Genomic DNA, 26,999 nt, shown 5'->3' with positions numbered 1-26,999 from the left:
TTATGGATTCTGTGTGTACATGACAATAGGACTTTTCACATTATGGGTGCCATCTGACCTAATGAGCGATGCAGAAATTCTTCTCTTTGCTGTTAATGCTTCCCCCGATACTTTCACAATAAAAGACTTCTTCTCATATAATAACTTGAAGGAGATGGAGCTAGGTTTCACACTAACATTAATTTGAGAATTTGCTATGATCTTTGACTTGTAAGTGGAGTTGGCAAGGCCTACATTTGTCACTGTTCTGGTGAATTCAACTGTGAAAGGCTTGCCTATTTTAACAAGAGCTTGCATTGATGGGTAATTGAGATCCTTTGGAGAACCTTTAGTCTCCTTGGGGCTAGGACTGGAGACGAACTTGCATACTGTAGAGCATTTTCATGTAATCATCTTTAAAAGCTTCATACAATAGACCAGGGTCTATTGCTTTTACTGGATTGACATGGCCAGCACCATAAGCAAATTCGCCATCTTCATATTTACCATCAGAATGTTCTGTGACATTCATTGACAAAGCTTGAAGTGAAATAAAATAGAATTAGTTAGAAACATAGCACAACTAAGAAACTGATAGAGCAAGAAAGATGGAGAATGAAGATTACCAGTGGTCATTAGAGCAGATTTGATGGCTGAAGGAGACCAATGAGGGTGAAATGATTTAACATAAGCGGCTGCTCCAGCTACATGGGGACAAGACATGGAGGTTCCAGACAATATATTGTACTTGACAGACCTCTTATCACCAGGGGCACTTGATGGTGAAGCAACAGGTGAATATGCTGCCAAAATATGTACTCCTGGAGCAGTTATATCTGGCTGCAATATGTGGCAAACATATAAATATATATATATATATATATATATAAATGAAATTAATTTAAGCGGTACATGCATCCCTGGAAAGACAGTAATTGATGGGCAACCATTAAAATTTCGTCAGAAATTGAATTTGGCCCACGAGAAGAGAAGAAAGCAAATTTAGGAGCAGCTATATCTTTGATAGCTTCACTTCTTATAATTTCTCCATGCGGGTTACTGGAAAATGATAACTAGAGACATAAAAAACAGAATCGTAGAATAAATCTTCTCCCGAACCAAAAACTAAACCAATAAAATCCAATCAATCAGTGTACGAGTTCTCATGAATTCTAGTAATAGTACAACTTGAAAGTTGAAATAAACAAATCAGAATGTACAAAAATATTAGGATTCTCACTTTGTAGAATTTATGTAGGACGTCACCAATACATGGTTGTGAGAAGTTAAACCAGTTGAAGGTAAGGGAACTACAAAATAATCCTCATCTAAGGTGATTGACCCAAGGGCGCCAGCTCTGAAAGCTTCATTCCATCCTGTTGACTTATCACAGACCACAATCTTTTCCTTCACTAAGCTGCTTTCTAGACAAAGGTGACTGCAAAGCCTAGTATGGAACATGGAGTGTTTAGTTTTTTCCTTTTTCTTTTTTAAGACAACTCAAAGTCAGCAATAACGAAAAGAACAACAATTACCGAGCATCAGCGTCAGAACAATTACTCTTAGCATCTTCACCCTTTATGAGAGGGAACTTCACTCCTTTTAGTGTGAAAGAATAAACTGCATTTCCCTATAATGAAAAAAAAATAATAATAAAAAATAAGGCACAGGAAAATTGCACGATTAATGCACATGAAGAAAATCAAAACATAAGTTCACATAGTGGCAATCAAAGAATGAAATTAGAAAATTCTAGCAGAAAAGTATTGCAAAGAATAATAACATTAGTTGCAATGACTCCGCTTGATGATCACTACAAATAATTTAAGGGTGCTTTGCTTGTGAAACCTATTCCAAATGGCCGTCAGGACACTAGACACCTTATCTTCCCCAAAGCTGTTGGTAACTGTAAAATCATTAGAATATACTACTGAAAGGCTCAGGTCATTCAAGTCCACATTGCTAGCCTAATGGGGGGATGAGGTGCCTTGGAGTTGTAAGCTTCTCAACATTAATATCACACCCCGGGATCTACTATAACCAAGAAAGAGCTAAATCTGTCAGCTGCCCACAACACAATTATGTCTACATTCAATTGACCAAAGAAAGAAAAAAAAAAAAAAATCAGAGATACTTACAATAAGGGTCATCCCATTCCCAAGAACAACCTTATCAATGATTCGTCGATTTGTGCTGCTGGCTGCTACGGAGAATAACCATGGTGCAACACTTCCCACTATTGATGGAAAAAAAAAAAAAATCAGAGATACTTACAATAAGGGTCATCCCATTCCCAAGAACAACCTTATCAATGATTCGTCGATTTGTGCTGCTGGCTGCTACGGAGAATAACCATGGTGCAACACTTCCCACTATTGATGGAAAAGGACCATCATTTCCAGCAGACTGAACAGTGAGTATACTTTTTTCCATTGCATGAAAAGAACTGTTAGTGTATAGCTTAGACTAGTTTAGCCCATTGGGCTTAGCCCAGTATACTGTACTTGTAGTTTACTCTTTTTACTTGTACTGCACACATATCTAGCCTATATAAGGCTCTCTATTGTACATTGTTCTATACACATCAATATACAAACTATTCAGTTTATAATCTGCACATGGTATCAGAGCCATTCCTCTGACTTTCTGGTTCCTGTGGACATCTCCGGCGTTCTTCCGCTGCCCTCGCCTTCATCCAGTAGCCACTGTCAGAAGCGAGTCACCGCCGTCACGCCCACAGTCCCAACAACTCTCGGATCTTATTGTTCTGCTCATCCAACTGTCAAAGCAAAGGCATTGAGTGACAGAACAGACAATCCCGAGCAAAACCCAACAAAGAACGGCCAGAAACAACCTCACACGCGCCGCCACGCGCCGCCTGAAGTTTCTGCCTCACGAACACGCGCTCCACGCGCCGCCACGCGCCTCCACGCGCTGCCACTCTCCTTCACGCGCCCCACGCGCCGGAACAGACGCCCTCCCACGCGCTCCACGCGCTGACACGCGCCCCACGCGCCAGCTTCGTTTCTGGATCTGCCACGTCAGCCCTAGCGTGACGTCACACCGCCCACGTCAGCACACGTCATCAGTTGACTTGACCAGGCGCCCGTTGACTTTGACCTTTGACTTTGACCGTTGACTTTGATCGTTGACCAAGTCAAAATTTTTCAACAGGACCTGTCTTGCTCAGTTTTTCGCGTAGATTCTGATTTTGGGCTCCGTTTCTGCATTTGAGGTATCTAAATCTCACTTTTTGGTCATTTTCTTCATTATGGCTCAACAAAGTGAACGAGATATCATACGTCCTATCACCATCATGTTGGATGGTCCTACTAGCTATCATGCATGGTCTCAGAATATGACCGTCTTTCTCAAGGGTCGTAAACTGTGGAGATATGTGACTGGTTCAATTCCTAAGCCAGTACCAGACCCTAAGTCCAAAGCCACAGCTGCTGAAGAGTCTTCCAAGACTGCTGTTACAACAGATGATTATGAAGAACGTCTAGAGGAATGGGAGAGTATTCAGAGTAAGATCTTATCTTGGTTTATCAATACCTCTATTCCCTCCATTCATAATCTTCTTCCTCGTCTTGAAACTGCTGAGGCTGCTTGGAAATTTTTGGCCGATCGTTATAACTGCACTAATGATTCAAGCTTAGAGTTTCACATTGAATCAAAGCTTTATCAAATGCGCCAAGAGACAGGTCAGTCTATTTCTGATTTTTATTCTCAGACTTCTACTATGTGGGAACAACTCTCTGCTGCAGATCCTCCACTGGTATGTTCTAAGGACATTGAGCTCTTTGTCAAATACCGGGATCGCCGTAGATTTATGCACTTCATGATGGGTTTACGTGAGGATTTTGAGCCTACTAGGGCTTCTCTACTTAGCCGGTCTCCTACTCCTTCTCTTGATGCTGCAGTAAAGGAGCTCATTTCTGAGGAGAATCGTCGGCCTACTTATCACATGACATCATCTGATCATGTATTGGCTACACCCTCACCACAGCCTCCCATTGTTGCATTCACTGCTCCTCCGCGAATAAACTCCGGGCGTCCCACCTCTCAGTCTTCCAAAGGTATTCACTGCAAGTTTTGCCGTGCTAAAGGCCATGACATCTCTGTTTGTCGTAAGCTACAGAAATTTGTGCAAGAGCAGAATAAAGCTTCTCTTCCTCAGGCAGCTGCTGTATGTCCTTCAGATCCATCGGTTCCTACAGGTCCATCTTTGGCTTCCTCACTTACTACGGCTGATATTGAGGCAGTTGTTCAACAGGTTTTATCCCGCACTTCCACTGCCCTCTCTGTCACCTCAAGTAAACAACCTTGGTTTTTTGATACTGCATGTTGTAACCATATGACTCCTGATGAATCCCAATTTTCTGATAAGGCACCCTTAGAACATCCAATCACCATTTACACTGCTGATGGAACTCCTATGCCTGTTAGTCATAAAGGAACAATCTCTTCTCCTTGTTTATCCCTTAGTGACACTTTTCATATTCCAAAGTTATCCCTCAATTTGCTTTCTGTTGGTCAACTTTGCGAATTAGGCGTAGATCTTCTATTTACTAATCATGGTGTGGATGTGCAGGATCCCCGGACGGGTCAAGTGCTTGGGACAGGCCGTAAGGTTGGTCGCATGTTTGAGGTTCATGACTTGAAGATTCCTTCACAAGTTGTTTCTGCAGCTGCTACCACTGCCACCTCCTCACCTGATCTATGGCATGCTCGTCTTGGTCATCCATCCTTATCTCGTCTTCAATTATTAGCTTCTCAAGGTCATTTAGGTTCAGTTCAGTTTCAAAAATTTGATTGTACTTCCTGTCATTTTGGCAAACAAACAAAATTGCCCTTTAATAAAAGTGACTCCTTTTCTTCTGCCCCTTTTGATCTTATACATTCTGATATTTGGGGTCCTGCACTTGTTCCCACTGAGGGGGGATCTAAATATTTTGTCATATTTGTGGATGATTTTTCTCGGTATACTTGGATTTATCTGCTTCACCATAGGTCTGAACTTGTGTCTATTTACCAAACATTTCATAAAATGATTGAAACACAGTTCAATCGCACCATTAAAGTCTTTCGATCAGATAATGCTCAAGAATATAATGATAAATCTTTCCTATCCTTTTTAGACAGACATGGTACTCTTCCTCAGCGGTCTTGTCCTTACACCTCTCAACAAAATGGTCGTGCAGAACGAAAACATCGTCACATTCTTGATGTTGTCCGCACCCTTCTCATTTCTGCCTCTCTTCCTGAGCGCTTTTGGGGTGAGGCTGCACTCACTGCTGTGCACACCATTAATCGTATTCCTTCACCAACTACACACAACAAATCACCATTTGAGCTTCTCTATGGTCAAACTCCTGACTACTCCTCTCTTCGGGTTTTTGGTTGTGCTTGTTTTGTCTCTCTTCCTGCTCATGAACGAACAAAGCTCCAACCTCGTACTCGTCTCTGTTGTTTCCTTGGTTATGGTGTGTCTCAAAAAGGGTTTCGCTGCTATGATCCCATTTCTCATCGCCTTCGTGTCTCCCGTCATGTTGAGTTTTGGGAACATCGTCCTTTCACGAGTCTTCAGCAGTTTCCTACATCTTCTTCCTCAGAGTCTCCCATTTTTACTGATCTTTTCCTCCCTCTCTATCCTGAACTTGTGGAGGATTCTTCAGCATCGATTGCCTCTCCAGACGACTCATCTCCGGTTCTGTCTCCGGCATATGACCCGCCTGTATTGGATCCTGTGGCACCACCCTCTCCTGAGTCTCCTATTGGTCCTGAACTTCGTCGTTCCACTCGGGTAAGCATTCCTCCCCCTTATCTCACTGATTATCATTGCTCTTTTGCTCTTGCCACTCTCTATGAACCTCACACCTATCGTGAGGCTCATACTGACCCTCTTTGGCAGCAAGCTATGAATGAAGAACTAGATGCCCTTCATAAGAATCACACTTGGGATATGGTTGATTTGCCTCCTGGTCAGTCTGTAGTAGGTTGTAGGTGGGTTTACAAGATCAAGACCAAGGCTGATGGATCTGTTGAACGATACAAAGCTCGCCTAGTTGCCAAGGGCTTTACTCAGGAGTATGGTATTGACTATGAGGAAACATTTGCTCCTGTTGCTCGTCTTACATCTGTTAGATGTCTCATTGCTGTGGCTGCTGTTCGCCGTTGGCCTCTTTATCAAATGGATGTGAAGAATGCTTTCCTCAATGGAGACCTCCATGAAGAAGTGTACATGCAACCACCCCCTGGCTATCCACACTCAGGCAATCAAGTTTGCCGCCTTCGCCGTGCTCTTTATGGCCTCAAGCAGGCTCCTCGAGCTTGGTTTGAGAAGTTTAGCTCAGTTGTTGCTCAGCAGGGTTTCACTTCGAGTCCTCATGACACTGCTCTCTTTGTTCGACGATCCTCTGCTGGTATCACTCTTATTCTTCTTTATGTTGATGATATGATTATTACTGGAGATGATTCTGCAGGTATCCGCTCTCTTCAGAACTTCCTTAGTCAGCATTTTGAGATGAAAGATCTGGGCACTCTCAGCTATTTTCTTGGGCTTGAGGTTACCTCATCCTCTGATGGATATTATCTTTCCCAGGCTAAATATGCTTCTGATCTTCTCTCCAAAGCCGGTGTCACTGATAACAAGACTGTTTCCACTCCTTTGGAATACAATGCAAAGCTCACACCCTTGGACGGTGAACCTATATCCGATGCTACTCGCTATCGTCAGTTGGTTGGCAGTTTGATCTATCTCACTGTTACTCGTCCGGATATTTCACATGCCGTGGGTATGGTTAGTAAGTTCATGGATGCCCCTCGTTCTGTCCACTATGCTGCTGTTCTTCGGATTCTTCGATATGTCAAAGGCACACTTTATCATGGTCTACATTACTCCTCTCGATCTTCTCTCGAGCTTCATGCTTATTCAGATGCTGACTGGGCAGGTGATCCGACTGATCGATGCTCTATCACAGGTTTCTGTTTCCTGTTAGGTACTTCTCTGGTATCGTGGCGCAGCAAGAAGCAGGATGTGGTTTCCCGTTCCAGTACTGAGGCTGAGTATCGTGCCCTTGCCGACACCACTTGTGAGCTTGTTTGGCTTCGCTGGCTCTTGGCTGACATGGATGCTCCACAGCCCACTGCCACTCCTCTTTATTGTGACAATCGTAGTGCTATCTACATTGCTCATAATGATGTCTTTCATGAACGCACTAAGCATATTGAGATCGACTGCCACATCACTCGCCAGCATCTTAAGAAAGGAAATCTCAAGTTATTCTCCATCTCCTCTGCTGACCAGCCTGCTGATATCTTTACCAAGACTCACCCGCCTGGTCGTCTTCGAGATCTTATATCCAAACTCCAGTTGGCTTCCTCCTTGCCACCTCGAGTTTGAGGGGGGATGTTAGTGTATAGCTTAGACTAGTTTAGCCCATTGGGCTTAGCCCAGTATACTGTACTTGTAGTTTACTCTTTTTACTTGTACTACACACATATCTAGCCTATATAAGGCTCTCTATTGTACATTGTTCTATACACATCAATATACAAACTATTCAGTTTATAATCTTAACAAGAACCAATAGCAATAGAATCAAAATTGAAGGGTCTTGGACTTCCACTAACTGAAATTGTAATGATGCCAACCCCATCTGTAATAGCATCATCAAACGCACCAAGGATACTGTCATCTGTGCACCCTCCCGGGCCACAGATTCTATATGTAGCGATCCTTGCTGATGGAACTCCTCCTCTTGCATTTCCATTGGCCAATCCATAGAAATTTGCACCTGGTACTTTGTTACCAGCTGCTATTGAGGCAGTGTGGCTACCGTGGCCTTCTTCATCCCTTACGGAATTACTATGAATGTCTAATGCGTAAAATCGAGCTCCAATGATCTTACTGCAAATGTACAGTTCATATTCTTGAGTATTCAAATACAAAGAAAAATGTAAAAATCCTACAAATATCCTACAATGTTCCGGTACAGGGTGGCTCTTTAAAAGGTTGGGTGTTCAAATCTTCTTAGAGGCTTTAATGGCAAAAGACATAGGATGGCCCCAAACCAGCACATGTGGTGCGGACACCACATGATGGCACATCTGTGCAGATTATCTTTATCATTTATGTTATCTTTATTTAGGTTTATCTTGAGTATTGGATTAGTATTTGAGATTGTTAGGATTATCGTATTAGTATTTGAGATTGTTTAGGATTTGTTTAGGAGAGTTTATCTTTATCATTATGATTCTTGAAAGCTGTATATAAAGCTCCAGATGGTTCCTTTTGTATTTCACATACTATTATTATCATTATTGAGATTATTTGCATTGATTTGTTTGGTGGTGATTCCAAACACCTTAGGTGGGAAGCCTAAGGTTCTACGGTAGGACTAATCTAGGTGGGAAGCCTAGGTTGTCCTACATCAACTTGGTATCAGAGCCAAACCCGATCTCCCCTTTCAGCAACCAAAATCATGACTGGCATCCCACACCCACACTCACCATCAACAAACAAATCAACCTCTAGACATGCCATTACTCAAATACTTACCCCACGAGATTTGCAAACCAAAGCAACCCAAGTCCCTGCCTCACAAGATCTGCATACCAAAACCTGAACCAATCCATACCATATACCTGCTTTGGCCACACGAATTCTTTATCCCAAAACCAATAGAGAAACCCACTACTCCCTCCAAGCCTGTGACCCCCATTTGTGCTCGACTTTAGGACCACCACCGAAAAAAAAAAAAAAATTCAAATCCACAGCTTCAAACTGCTAGATTGAGAACAAGAAAGTTGAAAGCCACCACCAAGCCGCCGATCCCATCAGCGGAATGACGCCATCACACAACCCACCGTCGACATGCCGTCACCTTCGCTCCCACCATGCCGCTTCACGGGTTTTGAGATCTGACTCACTAGTTCCGATCTCCACCTTCGAGTGCCGCTGACAGTCATCGCTGACGAGCCCAACCGCCTCTTCGCCGTCGACTCCAAAGATGTTTCGTGTTTGCTCCGCCATTTCTTTTAGTTTTCTGTTGTTTCTATTTTCTCTAGTTTCGGTGTTTAGTTTTGTTTGAACTTGGTAGATAAGGACTTTAGCTTTATATTCTAGTTCTTTCTTTATTGTATTATTATATTAAAAAAAAAAAAACATTCAAGTTAGGTCAAGCAAAAGATTCAAGAAAGTCCCTGTGCACTCCACATGAAGACCAACAAGCCAAATTTCCACTTCCACTACACTACACGTGAGGCCCAATTTCCCCATTGATTAGTAGCGTGACCCACTGTCCAATGAGGCCCAGATTGTTAAGTCAGCCCAACCAAGGTGTGGACTTTCCAAACTTAATGGATTGAAATGCACTCTCAGATTTAATATCAATATGTCTACTATGTGCCTCAACTTTACCTTAACATGCTACTGCCTTTGTCCTTTATTCTGCTTAAATTTTCTCATGAGTTTATTATTTTAGCTGCTGGTTTATTTTCTTTCAGCATTTTATTTTAGCCCAAAAAAAAAAGCACAAAAAAAAAAAAATCCTTTAAAGTAATTACTTCTCAGTATTAGTGGTTGAACTAGCCTAATCACATTATCATAATTAGGTCATTTTTAATTTAATTCTTGTTGAAGCTAGTACTGCTTGAATACAACAACCTGTGGAATTCATGACTTCTCTTCACATATAATTTAACTTGAGTATTATCCTTACTATTCACTTGCTAGAATTAGTTTGTTGATCTCTTTGCATGCATTTGCGTAGTGGTCGTCTAGTAACTAGTTCTGAAGAATAGTCTAATTCCAAATCAGATTCTAGTTTTGAATCCCAGTCTAGTCTACAATCCCGCCTAAGCATGGATCCTCCTCCCCAAGATGAATTAAGACAAGCCATTACAGAGCTTACTGCCCGTCTAGGCCACTTAGAGGCTAGGTATGACGAGGAAAATGCACATAATGGAAGAAATAATAATAGGCATGGCCCTTACCCTAGGCAAGACCATAGAGACAATGAAGACAACTCAGCTAAACATATCAAAGTAGAGGCCCCTACTTTCGATGGTGTTAGGAACCCTCAGGTCTATAATGATTGGGTGTGAGAGATGGAGCATTTTTTTGAGCGGTATGACCTGTCTGAGGATAGAAAGGTTAGGTTTGCCAAAATGAAACTTGTAGGAAGAGCAAAACTCCATTGGGATAGTGTTGTCAACCACCACTGTAAGACCCGCCAACCACCCATAACTCTTTGGGAAGAAATGAAGGCCAAGCTCAATGAAAAGTACTTCCCAGTCTCTCATCAAGGCAACTTGTTGGATCAATGGCATGATTTGAGACAAGACAATAGGTCTTCTATTGAGTATGTAGAACAATTTGAAGAGTATAGGATATGTAGCAATGCAGCTGAGGATGAGCTAATTAACTTGAGTAGATTTAGGAAAGGTCTCAATTATGATCTTCAAAGAGAATTGGTGGCTCGACAAATCTTAACTCTTGATGATGCTTATACCTTAGTGCAAGATTTAGAGCTGATCCCTAGGCTCCAAGGTGGAAGGAGATTTGACAATCACATGTTGCCTCGCAACAATTTTGATGGTCCCCATGGTAGATCCCTCCAAGGTACCCAAAATAGGCCTTATCTCAACAACAGACCTTTACACATAGAAGAAAATTCTCAGGGTAGATACCAACAAGGTCCTCAAACTAGACCCAATCCCAACAATAGGCCCTTACGCCCAGAAGACAAAGGGAAGAGTGTGGTTAGAGAGACATTTAGGCCAAATTCTAGAATCCAATGCTTTAAGTGTCAAGGCTTTGGTCATATGGCTGCCCAATGTCCTAATAAGACTTTGTTGATTGAAGAATTGGATGAAGAGGAAGAGGCAGAAGAAGTAGTCTATGAGCCTAACATTGAAGACATTGTAGAAATAGGAGAGGATGATCCCACCCAATTAGCTTACATTAGAGCCCTACCATCTTTTGATAACCTCAACGAAGGTAATCTTGATACTCCTGTAATGAGTGTTGTTAGGTGTGCTCTAGCACAGTCTGAAGAAAGTGATGATTGGAAAAGAAATACTATCTTCCAAACCTTTGTCAAGTGTGGAACCACAAATTGCAAGGTTATCATTGACAGTGGAAGTTACATTAATGCAGTTTCTTCTAAACTTGTCTCCCTCCTAGGTTTGAAGTTAGTTGCCCATCTTAAGCCCTATAAGGTTTCTTGGGTAGATGATTCATCTATCACCATCAAGGATAGGTGTCTTGGTCCTATTCATATCCTCTCATACAAGGCTCAGATTTCATGTGATGTGATTCCAATGGATGTAGGACACATAATTTTAGGACGACCATGGCTCTATGATTTAGATGTCACTCTTTATGGTCGCTCGAACTCTTGTTCTTTCATGCACAATGGACAAAGGATTAAGCTTAACCTAGTCAAAACTAAGTTTGTAAGTGCAACTAAGGCTAGAGAAGAGCCCAAAAAGCAAAGTATGAACCTCATTAGTCCAAAAGAACTTGAAAGAGCTGTCAATCAAGACTCCGTCATCTTTGCTTTGGTTGATAAGGAAATTGCACTAGATAACTTTGAAGAACCAAGAAAAGAAGTACGGTCAGTGCTTCAAGAGTTCCAAGATGTTTTCCTTAAGGAGCTTCCAAATCAATTGCCTCCTATGCGTGATATTCAACATGCCATAGATCTTGTCCCAGGAGCAGCACTCCCAAATTTTCCCCACTATAGAATGAGCCCTCCTCAACATGATGAGATGGTTAGACAAGTGGATGAGCTCTTGCACAAAGGATTTATGTGAGAAAGCTTAAGCCCATGTGCCGTCCCTGCACTCTTGACCCTAAAGAAAGATGGATCCTGGAGAATGTGCGTGGATAGTCACGCAATCAATAAGATTAGTATGAAGTATCGCTTTCCTATCCCTAGGTTAGATGATATGTTTGATATGATGTCAGAAGCCACAATCTTTTCGAAGATTGATTTGAAAAGTGGATACCACCAGATTAGGATCCGCCCAGGTGATAAATGGAAGACTACTTTTAAGACAAAGGATGGTCTATATGAGTGGGTTGTGATACCCTTTGGTTTATCAAATGCTCCTAGTACTTTTATGAGAATGATGACACAAGTTCTAAGGCCTTTCATTGGCAAATTTGTGGTAGTGTACTTTGAGGACATCCTCATTTATAGTAACTCAAAAGAGCAACATTTGGACCATCTTAAACAAGTTTGTTCCACTTTGAGGAGAGAAAACTTGTATGTCAGCCTAAAGAAATGCTCTTTCTTCACTGATAGTGTCATTTTCTTAGTTTTTGTGGTTTCATCTAAAGAAGTTTCTGCTGACTCACAAAAGGTCAAGGCCATAGTGGATTGGCCCAAACCCAAGAACATTTATGAGGTTTGCAATTTTCATGGGCTTGTAACTTTCTATCGCCACTTCATACGTGGATTTAATATAATCATGGCACTAATCACTGGTTGTATGAAGCAAGGCAAATTCCAATGGTCAAATGCTGCTGGTAAAGCATTTCAAGAAATCAAGAAGAAGATGACAGAAGCACCGGTGATGCGCCTACCAGACTTTGATAAGGTCTTTGAAGTGGAATGTGATGCGTCTGGTGTAGGCATAGGAGGAGTTCTTAGCCAAGATTGTCACCCTATAGCTTACTTTAGTGAGAAATTAAATGAGGCTAAGAAGAAGTATTCAACATATGACAAAGAACTCTATGTTGTGGTACAAGCTTTAAGATATTAGAGCCATTATTTGACACCCCATGAGTTTGTTATTTATTCGGATCATGATGCTCTCCGCCACATCAATTCCCAAAAGAAATTAAATGCTCAACATGTCCTTTGGGTTGAGTTCTTGCAAAGATTTTCTTTTGTTTTGAGACATAAATCTGGTGTTGAGAATAAGGTAGCTAACGCTTTGAGTCGCCGAGTCACCTTACTTTTTCTGATGAGCACAAAAGTCATAGGGTTTGAGAAGTTGCAAGAGGAGTATGAATCTTGCCCAGATTTTGGAGAAGTGTACACTACACTTAAGACTGAGAATCTTTAGGTTGTTGATGCTTTTATCCTCCAAGATGGCTACTTGTTTAAAGCCAATAAGCTTTGTATCCCCCACACATTAGTTAGAGACTTTTTGGTTTGGGAAGTGCATGTGGGAGGACTTTCAGGACATTTTGGATGTGATAAGACAATTGAAGAGGTAGAGAGGCCGCTCTATTGGCCAAGTCTTAAGAGGGATGTTGCCAAGATAATTGGTCAATGTCAACTAGCTAAGCATTGCAAGCAAAATACTGGCCTTTACACTCCTTTACTAGTTCCATACCATCCTTGGGAGGATATTAGCATGGACTTTATACTAGGTCTTCCCTGTACCCTTAGGAAGTTTGATTCCATCCTTGTAGTGGTAAACCGGTTCTCTAAGATGGCTCACTTTCTTCCATGCTCTAAGACTTCTGATGCATCCAAGGTAGCCAAGATTTTCTTTGATGAGATTGTTAAGTTGTATGGGTTTCCTAAATCAATTGTGTCAGATAGGGATGTTAAATTCATGAGCTATTTTTGGAAGACCCTTTGGCACATGATGGGAACAAAGTTGAAATTCTCCACAGCATTACATCCTCAAACTGATGGTCAAACTGAGGTTGTCAATAGGAGTCTAGGAAATCTTTTAAGGTGTCTCATAGGTGAGAATGGTAAGACTTGGGAATCTATACTCCCTGTAGCCCAATTTGCTTACAATAACTCAGTCAATGGGTCCATAGGTATGAGCCCATTTGAAGTTGTTCATGGTTATACACCTAGGAGACCTTTAGACCTTCTCCCAATGTCCTCACATGATAGGGTTTTTGTGTCTGTAGTAGAGTTTGCTAGTCACATGCATGAGCTACATAAAGAGATCAACAAACGAATTCATGCTGGTAATCTTAAGTATAAGACTCAGGTTGATTTACATCGACGTCATGTAGACTTTGATGTAGGAGATTATGTTATGATTCGTATCAGGCCTAAACGGTATCCTTTAGGAACCGTTAAGAACTGCAAGCCCGCAGTGCTGGCCCATTCAAGGTATTATAGAAACTTGGACCTAATGCTTATGTGATTGATATCCCTTCAGATTATGGTATTAGTTCTACTTTTAATATTGCTGATTTAATTGCTTTTAAAGGTCCAACAATTATTCCCTATGACCCTTTTGATGATCCTCTCTCTTCTTCTTTGGCTAACCCTGTCCCTAGCCCTACACCATCTTGTTTCCAAAAGGCACATAAAGATATTATTGATGTTATTTTGGATGAGCAATCTCTTTTCACTAGGGAAGGAATAGTTCAGCGCTTCTTGGTTCGCTGGCGAGGACGGCCTGATTTTGACTGTACATGGATCACCAGAGAGGAGTTGCAGCAACTTGATCCCGCTCTTTTGGAGGCTTACTTGGATACACTTGCTACCACCTCATCTTTACCTCCGATCACCCATACATATGAGCGTCGACGGAGGCGCCATGCTGACCCAGTGAGCTTGTGGCTTTATGGAGTTTATTCTGATGTCACTTGATCCTTATGAGCTTTACTCGACGGGGTCGAGTTTCTCCCACCCCAGGGGAGTTGGTGTGGACACCACATGATGGCACATCTGTGGAGATTATCTTTATCATTTATGTTACCTTTATTTGGGTTTATCTTGAGTATTGGATTAGTATTTGAGATTGTTAGGATTATCATATTAGTATTTGAGATTGTTTAGGATTTGTTTAGGAGAGTTTATCTTTATCATTATGATTCCTAGAAGCTGTATATAAAGCTCCAGATGGTTCCTTTTGTATTTCACAGACTATTATTATCATTATTGAGATTATTTGCAATGATTTGTTTAGTGGTGATTCCAAACACCTAAGGTGGGAAGCCTAAGGTTCTACGGTAGGACTAATCTAGGTGGGAAGCCTAGGTTGCCCTACATCAACATGGGAGTAACAACTTTCAAATTTTCCAGAAAAGCTTCAAGGGGAAGGGGAGAAAAAAGAAATAGAAAAAAAGAATTTCTTGGGATATAGGTTATGAATAAGTTATACTGGTAGAACTTATAACTTATTCATTGTTCTGTTTTTAGAGAAATGTGCCATTATTTTATAATAATTAATCTTTTTTATGGGTAAGTTACGTAGGTAACCAATGGGTCTTGAACTCACAATCTCATCTCCACCTAGAACTTCAGAGGGAGGGAGGTGCTAGTTTAGTTAGATCTTATTGGTTTAGAAAAATTGTAAGGTTGAATTTAATCAACTATCTTGTTGGCTTTATTCCGTGCCAAATTTGCTTGTATTTCAGCAATTAGTAACCCTGTATTTAGGTGGGATTGTTGTAAGAGTAGTGAATGAGATAGAGTGTTGAAATGCTCAAGAGTGTGCAAGAAAACAGAGACTCGTAACTGGATCCCGCGGGTGACTCGCGGCTGCAAGCCGCCAGAAGATGCAGACGTGCCAGGCATGCTAAAAGTTGAAGCGTCATGCTAGCTGGAGCACTACAGGACAAAATAGGACAACTGGCCGTTCTGTTGTCTCGCGGCTGGATCTTGCGACTCAGTCAAGCCGCGAGCCAGCCCCGTTTAGAAAAACCTGACTCTTCACATTCCATTCTCACCCCAGTATAAATACCTCTTGTAAGGTTGAATTTATTCAACCATCTAATTGGCTTTATTCCGTGCCAAATTTGCTTGTAATTCAGCATTTAGTAACCCTGTATTTAGGTGGGTTTGTTGTAAGGGTAGTGAGTGAGATAGAGTGAAGATTGCTCAAGAGTGTGCAAGAAAACAGAGTGTCGCGGCTGGGACTCGCGGGTGGACTCGCGGCTGCAAGCCGCCAGAAGCTGCACACGTGCCAAGCATGCTGGAAGATGAACAGTCATGCTAGCTGGAGCACTACAGGACAAAACATGACAACTAGCCATACGGTTAACTCGCGACTGGATCTCGCGACTTGGTCAAGCCGCGAAGTCAAGCCGCGAGCCACCCCTGTTTTGCCAAAACCTGACGTTTCACATTCCTCTCCACTCTAGTATAAATACCCCTTTAACCCACGATTGAAAGAGAGCCTCCAGAGAGAATTTTGAGAGAGAAACCCTAGAGAAAAACAAGATTGATTCATCCACAATCTTCACCTAAGAGACTCTTCAAATTCCTCTACTCTCTTCCTCTCCATTGATACATCCTTGAGAGGTTCTTGGCCAAATCCTTTTCTCACCATACCCATATCTGTGAGAAGGTTTATTTGGTGCTTTGGGAAGCAGTTAGGAAGGAACCAATCGACATTGGTTGATGCTATGGTCAAGTAGCGGAATCCGGGAAGCTAGAAAAGAAAAAGGTTCGGCGCAACCTCGTTGGAGCAAGAAGCTTGGAAGGCTTAGGTGCACTGGGTAGATTAGGCTTGGAGGGTCTATTGCTGTCCTTGTATCCCAACTGTATTTTCTAGTGGATTGATTATCGCTTGGAGGGCGGCGGAGAGGTTTTTCGCCGAGGTCTTCGGTTTCCTCTTCGATAACACATCGCGTGTTGTCTTTGTGTTTGCATCTTCCTTCCTCTCTATCTTTGCCTTTATATTATCTGCTGTGATTTTATTTTGTTATGGCTTAGATAGTATTTAACCAATTTCACATTATAGCATATGTTAAGTTTCCGCACACCTGTTGTTTAACATATTGCTTGTGTTGGTTAAGTTAATTTTTGGGGGTCTAAACGTACAAAAGTGTTTTGTACACGTTTTTGAACTTTCACCTCTTATACCCACAAAAGAAAGAGAGCTTCCAGAGAGAATTTTGAGAGAGAAACCCTAGTGTTACACAAGATTATTTCATCTACAATCTTCACATAAGAAACTCTTCAAATTCCTCAACTCTCTTCCTCTCCATTGTTAAACCCTTGAGAGGTCTTTTTACCAAAACCTTTTCTCACCATATCCATTACTGTGAGAGGGCTGTTTGGTGTTCTGGGAAGTAGTTAGGAAGGAACCAATCTACATTGGTTGATGCTATGGTCAAGTAACGGAATCCGAGAAGCTAGAAAAGAAATAGGTTCGGGGCAACCTCGTTAGAGCAAGAAGCTTGGAGGGCTTAGGTACACTGGGTAGATTAGGCTTGGAGGGTCTATTGCTATTCATGTATCCTAATTACATTTTCTAGTGGATTACTTACCGCTTAGAGGGCGACAGAGAGGTTTTACGCCGAGGGCTTCGGTTTCCTCTTCGATAACACATCGTGTGTTGTCCTTGTGTTTGCATCTTCCTTCCCTTAATCTTTGCCTTTTATTTTTTGCTATGGATGTGATTTTAATTGGCTTAGATTGTTTACCAATTCTGTTCATAGTTTTTATTCATTTTTTGCATACTAGTTGTTTGTCATAAAGCTTGAATTGGTTATTTTGTAATTGGAGGTCTAAACGTTCAAGGGTGTTTTATACACTATTTGAACTTTCAATTGGTATCAGAGCGGGTACACATTTAGTGGTTTCATTACCATAGTGTGATCCTTGACTCCCTATTAAGATGGATCGGTTTCAATCCCTAAATGCACCTCCATATTTTGATGGTAGTAATTATGCTTTTTGGAAGGTTCGCATGAGAGCATTTCTATGTTCCATTGATGAATCAGTTTGGGATGCTGTTGATATAGGTTGGACCAGGCCTGAGGAAGCCAAATCCACATGGGATAAGGCAACACTTGCCGCATGTAATGCTAACGGTAAAGCACTTAATGCAATTTTCTGTGATGTGTCTCCAGATGAGTTTCATAGGATTTCTCACATTACCGTTGCCAAAGAAGTATGGGAGATATTGGAGACCACCTACGAAGGGACGAAGAAAGTGAAAGACACCAAGCTGCAGATGCTGACCACTCGATTTGAGAAGCTAAAAATGAGTGAGGATGAGTCCTTTAACTCTTTCTATAGCAAGCTGAATGAGGTGGTTGTTAACAAGTTCAATTTGGGAGAGAAAACGGAGGATTCTAAAATTGTAAGGAAGATCCTTCGATCATTGCCGAAAATTTTTCGTGCCAAAGTAACAACGATTGAAGAGAGTAAGGACCTTGATGACATCAAAGTCCAAGAGCTGGTTGGTTCTCTTCAGACTTATGAAATGTCGCTGCCCAATCAACGGAAGAGTAAATCTCTTGCTCTTAAGACCATTAATGAAAAGTTGGAAGTCCATGACTCATCGGATGAAGATGTGGTTGACAAAGATGTTGCATACCTTGTGAAAAATTTCCGAAAATTCTTGAAATTCAAGAATAATAGCAAATTTGGTGATAAAGGGAAATTCCAAAGTTCAGGAAGGGAGAAAAGGGAATTCAAAACGAAAGATGGAAAAGAATCTTAATCTACACAAGGTGTCACTTGTTTTGAATGCAATAGGTATGGACACTTTAAGAAAGAATGTTCGAATTATTTGAAATTGAAAGGCAAGGTGTATGCCATGACACTAAGTGACTCGGATTCATCCAACTCAAATTCTGAGGAAAGCTGTGACGGAGAAGGAAATTATTCTGCTTTTATGACTATTGCCCATGTTGAATCTTCAGACGAGTTGAATTTACTTGTACGAGAACTTGGAGAACATAGTGATGAAGAATCATTGGGAGTTGTTGAAGAATCAGATGCTGAAGAAGATGAAAGCACAACCAATTTTCAAGAAAATTATAACTCACTCCTAGAAAAGTCGGGTGAGTACACAAGGGTGGTCAAGGCAGCTGTGAGAAAGATGAAGAGGGCAGAGGAGGACTATAAAAGTCTCCTAATTCGCTATAAGGAGGCCAAATGTGAGATAGAAACACTGAATGGTGAGCTGTTAGAAGCCTACACAAAAGTGAGATTTCTTGAGCAAGAGGTTGTGCAAGCAAATGCTAAGATAGAGAGAGTCACCACCAAGAAGTTAGATGATATTATTTCATCTCAAAAGAACTTTTCAAACAAATCCGGGTTGGGATATACTGGAGGGAGTAGCTCATCTGGAAATATCACTAAAGAAGTGAAGTTTATAAAGGCCAAAGAGTCAGTTGACCTTGGCCCTACTACTGAGAAGCCCAAGATAGAGGAGAAGAGGAATGTGGAGAACTAACGGATGGTGAACAACCCTCGTAATCAATCTGTGGGCAGGTCTGAATCCCAAACCAAGTCTCATCCGTGATCACAAAGAGGTCCTAGATCGAACTATGTGTGTCATCATTGCGGACTTCAAGGGCATACTCGGCCAAATTGTCAAAAGTTGAAAGCAATGAATAATGCAACTGCTCCAAAGTCATGAGGACCTAGAAATGATAGGAGAAATTAGGCTGGTGAACCATCAAGAGATCAAAGTGGTGATCCCAGAATGATGGACGTGATAAAAATGATTGGTGCTTTCACCAACTGCTTGGAAAGCTTCACACAAATGTTTAAAAGCCCTAACTCTCGTACCCAATCCTGTAAGGAAATCACCCCAAACGTAAGTGATGTGTGGGTGAAAAAGGGTATTCATGCATAAGCATTACAACATGTCCATGCATCAATACTTCCTATGCTTTGTGACTTAGTTTGGTTGTTTGCTTATTAATTGTGTTGGTTGAAATGTGTTTGTTTATTTTCGCATTCTATCGTTTATTCCTTTTTGTTGTTTTTGATCAATCTTTTCCTTCTTATGTGTCAAAAATCCAAAAACCACATAAAAAGTAGAAAATCAAAAAGTTTGATCGACATTGTTGAGTTTTGTCTCAAAACTTGTTTTTCCTTGTACCTTTGTACTAATGGCTTTGTGCATTTACAAGCGTAGCTTGTTCCTTTGCACTCTTATCACTGTGGAAGAAATCTTGAAATCTATGTGACTGTTGTAAATAGATTTTCAAACTTTTCATGAATGATTGGTGAATGGTTATGTTGACCTTGAGAAATGCATAGACTTGTACCTATATATCTTCCCACTCTTTATTTTCGTTTTTGCTAAAAAGAGCTCACCAAATGTAAATCTCCAAATGAAAAGAGATATTGAGCTGCAAAAGCCTGTCGCACATACTAGTATTCGACTAGGAAAAAGAGAAAGCGACCAAAAATTAAAGTGAATGATTATTCAAAAAACCAAAGGCTATCTCATCAAGGTGAAATATCAAATATCACTCTCACAATGAGAGGTGATTGTCTCAAAAGGATCAAATATTATGATTGAAAGTGGAGTCAAATGTAAAGCTCCAAAGTATGTAATCAAGTCTTGTGGGAGGTCATATATGCATACTTCTATAATTAAGATGGGTCACATGATCTAGTGCTAATTGTGTATGCCTTGGTTGAATTGATCATTGAAGCTTCACATTAGATTAAGGACTATCTCATTGTTGATACCCACACACAACACACAAGTTTATGTTCAATGAATGCCATATTCATTTGTGTGATTGTACTTGATAAAATGTGTTTTCACATGCTCAATCTTTGTTGATTCAAACACAAAAGATTTTTTAGTGTTTTAGGTGTTTTTGGAAGGTATTTTGTTCTTCAAAAACTGAAAATTTCAAAAACAATGTTGCCCTGTTTTGGCGACTCAGTCGCGGGTAAGTCAAGTCGCATGCTACAGTTGTGAGCTCGCGGGTCAGTTTTGGCGACTTGTTCGCGAGTGGAAGGTCTAGTCATGAAGGGTACACAGAGATTTTCGCAACTCATCTCGCGACTCCCTCGCAAATGAGACTTCCAATCGCGAAAAATACTTAGAAAATTTTTCAAAACTTTTGGCTTAAAGTGTTTTGGCGAGTGTATCTGGCGACTTACTTCAACCGCGAAAAATGCGTGTTTTACATAGTGAGGGCAGTTTTTAAAATCTTTTTTAGTTTTCCCTCAAACTTTATGTGACTGTTCATTTTCTCTTTCGTCTGAAACTTACCCAAACACTCCGTGTCTGAAACTTATGTTCACGAGGATTTTCAGAAAGAAGGGTGTTGCAATCCCTCGAGACATCAGTCCCATGTCTACACCTTCAGCAATTAACAAGCAAACCTTCAAGAGGATAAGTGTTCGTCTTTCAGGTGAAAAAGAGGAAGGTGATGATGGAGAGGGTGTCCCAATGGAGACTGAGGCAGAGGCAGCAGGTCAGGCATCAACTTCAACACCCAGAAGGAGTGGCAAGAGGACTAGAGCATCAACTTCTTTAGATATACCTCCAGATGCATTTCAGGTCATTCTAGAAAGACTTGATGGAATCAGAGAAGTCCAAACTGAGCAGTCTAAGAAGATAGCAGCCATGTAGGACCAGCTTGATGTTCTCACAGCAAAATTTGACAGCTTCACCACACATCATGGACAGTGACCCTTTGGCCATTCCGGTCAAAAAGGGGGAGAAGTTTTTGAGAAGCAGCTCTTGAGGAGGAGTGCTGTTCTGAGGGGGAGCAGTCAAAAACAGTGTCTATCTTATTTATTTTGTTTATGTTTATGGCTAAAGTATTATGTTTTGGTTAATTGTTGTTACTATGGTTTTGGTGTATGTTAGATTCTAACTCATAACACATGGATGTTTTTGAAACTTGGTTTACTTTATATATATATATATATATATATATATTGTTAATGTTTTTTTTTTTTTTTCAGTATATAATGTGTTTGTACCCATGTTGCTTTTGTAAGCTTTTAGGATTTATGTTCTTTATCTGTAGGCTTTATGGTCTGTACCATACTTTATGCAGCCTTTATACTTTGTTAAATCAGTACTTCTAACTAAATGTCATGCATTTTCTTATTAAGTACTGTTACTCTTGTGCCCTTGTAGGCTTGTTCCTAGATGCATATACTTAGTGTATTGTGCATTGTGCATTGGTTGAGTGTTGGGCATGCAAGTGACTTGCATTGAGCTTGTTTGCTTGTTTGTTCAAGTGTTAATTCCAAGTGTGAATGAGCATTGTGGTCACTACCTTGTAGTGATTGCTTGGTTGATCAAGTTATGGTTTGTTTCTTAACTCCATCTTTGCTTGATCACATATTGTCTACTTCATATGCATTTCATGTTTTTCTGCATACAATGATCATGGTGTATTGTTGTGTTTCAGGAGTTTCATGTTCATATGATTCAAGAGCTTCACAGTTTCTAGAGTTAGGTGTGAGTGAGTTTTGCTCAACTATTCCCAACTCACATGTTAAGTCTAGAGTCTATTTTAGAGTTTTGTCACGGAATAGCCAAATGGGGAGATTGTAAGGTTGAATTTAATCAATCATCTTGTTGGCTTTATTTCGTGCCAAATTTGCTTGTATTTCAGCAATTAGTAACCCTGTATTTAGGTGGGATTGTTGTAAGGGTAGTGAGTGAGATAGAGTCTTGAAATACTCAAGAGTGTGCAAGAAAATAGAGACTTGTGACTAGATCTCGCGGCAACTCGCGGCTGCAAGTTGCCAGAAGATGCACACGTGCCAGGCATGCCAGAAGTTGAAGTGTCATGCTAGCTGGAGCACTATAGGACAAAATAGGACAACTAGCCATTCTGTTATCTTGCGGCTGGATCTCGCGACTCAGTCAAGCCGCGAGCCAGCTCTGTTTTGAAAAACCTGACTCTTCACATTCCATTCTCACCCCAGTATAAATACCCCTTATGCCCACAAAATAAAGAGAGCTTCCAAAGAGAATTTTGAAAGAGAAACCCTAGTGTTATACAAGATTGTTTCATCCACAATCTTCACATAAGAGACTCTTCAAATTCCTTAACTCTTTTCCTCTCCATTGTTAAACCCTTGAGAGGTCTTTTTACCAAAATCTTTTCTCACCATATCCATTACTGTGAGAGGGCTGTTTGGTGTTCTGGGAAGCAGTTAGGAAAGAACCAATCTACATTGGTTGATACTATGGTCAAGTAGCGGAATTCGGGAAGCTAGAAAAGAAATAGGTTCGGCGCAACCTTGTTAGAGCAAGAAACTTAGAGGGCTTAGGTACACTGGGTAGATTAGGCTTGGAGGGTCTATTGCTGTTCATGTATCCCAACTACATTTTCTAGTGGATTACTTACCGCTTGGAGGGTGACAGAGAGGTTTTACGCCGAGGGCTTCGGTTTCCTCCTCGATAACACATCGTGTGTTGTCCTTGTGTTTGCATCTTCCTTCTCTTAATCTTTTCCTTTTATTTTCTGCTGTGGACGTGATTTTAATTGGCTTAGATTGTTTACCAATTCTGTTCATAGCTTTTGTTCATTTTCCGCACACTAGTTGTTTGTCACAAAGCTTGAATTGATTATTTTGTAATTGGAGGTCTAAACGTTCAAGGGTGTTTTATACACTATTTGAACTTTCAAAAATATCCAATTTTATAATTCAATGGTAATATTTTCTAAACATAAATCCTAAAAATATTGTAACATTGAGGAAAAGTTACAACAGTATATAGATATATCATCCAGCATGCCCTTGAAGAAAAGCAGATTCATATAAATCGAAAATATAATTTAGGGAGAGAAAAAAATTACTTGTTGCAAGTGAAGTTGAGGCCTCCATCACAAGCCCCCTTCCATTTCTTAGGAGGTGGACCATAACCTTCATCACTAAAACTATCAGACTCAGGCCAGATTCCATTATCAATGACACCAATTATTATATCACTCTCAACAGTGAGGTTTCTATCTACATTTTCAGGAAAACCCATGAATTCCCATGATCTTGTTGTTTGAAGTTGGAGGGTCCTAGATGTAAACACAGATACCACCCCTTCCTTGCCTACACAGTGCCCATTAACATTATTGTAATTATACAGTCTGGGTTACAAACTATTCCAATCATAAGATGTATCAAACTAAACTGACAACTGAGTAGTTTTGAAGTTTTTTTTTTTTTTGATAATCTGCAATATTTTGGCTAAGAAACAAAGAGACAAAAGGGGGAGTCTTCCCTACAAGCAGCTGCCAAATAGGGGGGAAGATTACCCGAACTAAAAAAACAAGACACATTGGACTTAAACGCAAACTTTGTTGCTGTGTGGGCAGCATTGTTGTAACTTCTATTGACCCAAACAAAAGAACAAGATAAAAAGGACCTAGCAAAGAGACAAATATCAGAAACCAGGTGCTCAAAAAGACAACAAAATCAGACTTCAAAGCACTCACTGGCAATTTTGAAGTTATTTAAAGAATTTCTTAGTTTTAACAAAACACTACAAAAAACGCGGGCTATAGCCACGTTTTTTTTAGCCGCGTTTACAAAAAACGCGGCTAAAGCCACAAGTTATAGCTAAATTTTCTAAAAACGTGGCTATAACTAACCTATAGCTTCATTTTTAAAACGCGGCTATAGGTCCAGTCGAATAATTTTGATTTTGAGGGTGACCTATAGCCGCGTTTTGAAAAAACGCCACTATAGCTAACTTAAAACGCAGCTAAAGATAAGCTAACTTAAAACGAATAATTTTTTAAGGTGGACTTATAGCCGCGTTTTGTAGGTAAGTAGTAGTTGCATTTTTCGCTTTTTAAAAAGCGGCTAAAGGTTACCTATAGCCGCGTTTTCCAAAAACGCGACTATAGCTCCAGCTGTATATATTATTTAAATGTGACCTATAGCTGCGTTTTTGAGAAACGCGGCTATAGGTCACCTTTAACTATGTTTTAAAACCCGAAAAATGCAGCTACAGGTTACCTATAAAACGCGGCTATAGGTCCTACCGGATAAATTTTTTAAAGTCTGACCTATAGCCGCGTTTTTTGAAAACGCGGCTATAGGCAACTTGTAGCTGTGTTTTTGCAATTTAAAAACATGGCTATAGGTAGCGCTTAAAAAAAAAAATAAAAATAAATCCTGAAGCTTCCCATGTACACCTCCTTTCCCACCTACACCCCCACTTTCCCACCTACCCTCACATACTCATATTTTCTTTCTTTTCCCTTTCTCTCTTCATTCTTCAGGTTCTTCATTCTTCCTTTTTTTTTTTTTTTTTTTTTTTTTTTTCTACCCATCTGGGTAACTCTTTCTTCTTCTTCTTCTTTTTTCTTCCTTCTTCACATCCAGGTAACTCTTTTCTCTTTTTTTTTTTTTTTTTTTTTTTTTTTTTTTCTTTTTCTCTTTCTTTCTTCCTTCACATCTGGGTACCTTTTTTTTTCTTTTTTCTTTTTTTCCTTTTTCTTTCTTCCTTCTTCACAGGTTTGTGTTCTTTTGTGTTTCTGAGCTTGTGCTTTTGTTTTCCTGAATGGAATTAGTGTTAGATTTGGGTTGGTTTTGTTGAATGAGAGGAGATTCATGGGTTTGTGTTGTTGTATTTTGGAGCACGTTGTGTTTGATTTTGAATTTTCTGGTTGTGTTTGATTTTGAATTTTCTGGGTGTGTTTGTATTGTGAGTATGTTGTGTTTGATTTTTAAATTTATGGGTTTGTGTTTGATTTTGAATTTTTTGGGTTTATGTCTGATTTTTAATTTTCTAGGTGTATGTGTTTGTATTGTGAGTATGTTGTGTTTGATTTAGAATTTTCTCGGTGTGTTTGTATTGTGAGTATGTTGTATTTGATTTTGAATTTTCTGGATTTGTGTTTGATTTTGAATTTTTTGGATTTGTGTTTAATTTTGAATTTTCTGGGAAAAAAAAACCTAGAATTTTTTTTTTTTTTTTTTAAAAACCTATAGCCGTGTTTTTAGACGCAACTTAAAGCTGGTTTGTAGCCGCGTTTTTTAAAAATGCGGCTATAGGCTGAGGCCTATAGCCGCGATTAAGAAATGTGGCTATAGGGCAGACCTTTAGTCGCGGTTACAAAAACGCGGTTATAGGCCTATTGCTGCACTGCTTAGGCCGCGTTTGTAAACGCAGCTATAGGAAACGCGGCTCTACCCTATAGCCACGTTTTTGGGGTCTATAGCCGCGTTTTTTAAACGTGGCTATAGACCCATTTTTTTGTAGTGAAAAGACAACAAAATCAGACTTCAAAGCACTCACTGGCAACTTTTTTGTGCTCTTCACCACTGAGCCTTGCTGCAAATGCATTGAAACTCCTATTGTAGCTTCTGACAAATGAGTCACTGGCAGCACTGTTGAGAGAGATTAGATCAAAAGTAGTTAAATCTTTTTTCTTTCTTTTTTTTCTCTCTCTGTCTCTCTATATTCCTCCATTCTTGATTCTTTTTTATTTGTATTTCTTGTTTCTTTGTTCAAATAAAAGGAGCCTCAAAAAAAAAAAAAAATGGAGACTACCATGTTCAGAATTTTTGTTATGTAATATTTTAAAATTGAAATGGCACCTAATTATATTATATGTATAAAATATGTATGCTAATTTTATGAAATTAAAATTTTAAATTTCTTAATTTACCTTCACGTTATTAATTATATTATTGTTAATTATTTTCAATTTGATAATACAATTAGTTTTGAAAATATAGAAAACTAAATACCAAAGAGTTCTGTTTCAGTTTATAATTATGGATGGATATAGAGTGGTTTTTTTAAAAAAATATAAATAAATAATAATAATAATAATAATAATAATAATAATAAAAAGATGGATATCGAGTGTTTGTCTAGACGAGTTTATTTTCACCAACTTATTTTGTTTAGTTAATTGTGCAAAATTACACCTATATCTCAAACACAATGATGTTTTTTAAAATCTGTATATTAATGTTTAAAGATAAAACTAAGCTCTTCCAAAAAAATGCTATTATAAAAATCACTAAAAATGTAGAGTGCTAGAACTAAATATATGTCTAAAACATTTATAAGCATGAGGTTTGTTTTATACAGATCTCTGTATTCTTAGGACCAAGTCATTGTATGGAGGAGCTAGCAATAAGCAAATGCATTGGTAAAACCATCAAGTATATGAACAATTACCTTTCTCGAAGAACTTCTTGAAGAAGACTGTGATGGTGGGAAAGGGGTGAGTAGTCACTCTCTGGAAGTGAACCCATGTAAACAATGTAAAGATCCTTGGTCTTATCTGTAGCACCACCATAACAAGTGCTGATAGAAATAATGAGAGCCATAAAGATGTGGAGAAAGAGCAAAAAGATGGACTTGGCAGCCATTGCAGGGTGACA

At 39.8% G+C, this 26,999-nt stretch overlaps 1 pseudogene; it reads right to left on the bottom strand.

Annotated features, from left to right (window-relative positions):
* On the bottom strand, positions 1-26,975 carry LOC126721882 (subtilisin-like protease SBT4.3; annotated as a pseudogene).
* Positions 26,976-26,999: the final 24 nt, after the last annotated feature.

The sequence above is a fragment of the Quercus robur genome, chromosome 4 (genome assembly GCF_932294415.1).
Source record: "Quercus robur chromosome 4, dhQueRobu3.1, whole genome shotgun sequence".
NCBI classification, from domain to species: Eukaryota; Viridiplantae; Streptophyta; class Magnoliopsida; order Fagales; family Fagaceae; genus Quercus; species Quercus robur.
Note: the sequence above shows the minus strand (reverse complement) of the source record. Positions and strands in the feature narration are given on the sequence as shown.